The sequence below is a fragment of the Schistocerca serialis genome, chromosome 4 (genome assembly GCF_023864345.2).
Source record: "Schistocerca serialis cubense isolate TAMUIC-IGC-003099 chromosome 4, iqSchSeri2.2, whole genome shotgun sequence".
Lineage (NCBI taxonomy): Eukaryota > Metazoa > Arthropoda > Insecta > Orthoptera > Acrididae > Schistocerca > Schistocerca serialis.
This window is the reverse complement of record NC_064641.1, coordinates 409,300,092-409,301,886: the sequence shown is the minus strand read 5'-3', so window position 1 is coordinate 409,301,886 and position 1,795 is coordinate 409,300,092.

Here is a 1,795-nt window from a genome sequence, read left to right as displayed (position 1 = left end):
TTTGAAGAAGTGTCATGATGATCTCCCCATTGGCAAAAGATTCCGGAATAGTCCCCCATTAGGATCTCCGGGAGGGGACTGCCAAGGGGGAGGTTACCATGAGAAAAAGATTGAATAATCAACGAAAGGATAACGTTCTACGAGTCGGGGCGGGAATGTCAGAAGCTTGAACGTTTAGGGAAACCAGAAAATCTGAAAAGGGAAATGCAAAGGCTCAATCTAGATATAGTAGGGGTCAGTGAAGTGAAGTGGAAGAAAGACAAGGATTTATGGTCAGATGAGTATCGGGTAATATCAACAGCAGCGAAAATGGTATAACAGGTGTATGATTCGTTATGAATAGGAAGGTAGGGCAGAAGGTGTGTCACTGTGAACAGTTCAGTGACCGGGTTGTTCTAATTAGAATCAACAGCAGACCAACACCGACAACGATAGTTCAGGCGTACATGCCGACGTCGCAAGCTGAACAGATAGAAAAAGTGTATGAGGATATTGAAAGGGTAATGCAGTATGTAAAGGGGGACGAAAATCTAATAGTCATGGGCAACTGGAATGCAGTTGTAGGGGAAGGAGTAGAAGAAAAGGTTACAGGAGAATATGGGCTTGGGACAAGGAATGAAAGAGGAGAAAGACTAATTGAGTTCTGTAACAAGTTTCAGCTAGTAATAGCGAATACCCTGTTCAAAAATCACAAGAGGAGGAGGTATACTTGGAAAAGGCCGGGAGATCCGGGAAGATTTCAATTAGATTACATCATGGTCAGTCAGAGATTCCGAATTGCATACTGGATTGTAAGGCGTATCCAGGAGCAGATATAGACACAGATCACAATATAGTAGTGATGAAGAGTAGGCTGAAGTTCAAGACATTAGTCAGGAAGAATCAATACGCAAAGAAGTGGGATACGGAAGTACTAAGGAATGACGAGATAAGTTTGAAGTTTTCTAACGCTATAGATACAGCAATAAGGAATAGCGCAGTAGGCAGTACAGTTGAAGAGGAATGGACATCTCTAAAAAGGGCCATCACAGAAGTTGGGAAGGAAAACATAGGTACAAAGAAGGCAGCTGCGAAGAAACCATGGTTAACAGAAGAAATACTTTAGCTGAATGATAAAAGGAGGAAGTACAAAGATGTTCCGGGAAAATCAGGAATATAGAAATACAAGTCGCTGAGCAATGAAATAAATAGGAAGTGCAGTGAAGCTAGGACGAAATGGCTGCAGGAAAAATGTGAAGACATCGAAAAAGATATGATTGTCGGAAGGACAGACTCAGCATACAGGAAAGTCAAAACAACCTTTGGTGACATTAAAAGCAACGGTGGTAACATTAAGAGTGCAACGGGAATTCCACTGTTAAATGCAGAGAAGAGAGCAGATAGGTGGAAAGAATACATTGAAAGCCTCTATAAGGATGAAGATTTGTCTGATGTGATAGAAGAAGAAACAGGAGTCGATTTAGAAGAGATAGGGGATCCAGTATTAGAATCGGAATTTAAAAGAGCTTTGGAGGACTTACGGTCAAATAAGGCAGAAGGGATAGATAACATTCCATCAGAATTTCTAAAATCATTGGGGGAAGTGGCAACAAAACGACTATTCACATTGGTATGTAGAATATACGAGTCTGGCGATATACCATCTGACTTTCGGAAAAGCATCATCCACACAATTCCGAAGACGGCATGAGCTGACAAGTGCGAGAACTATCGCACAGTCAGCTTAACAGCTAATGCATCGAAGTTGCTTACAAGAATAATATACAGAAGAATGGAAAAGAAAATTGAGAATGCG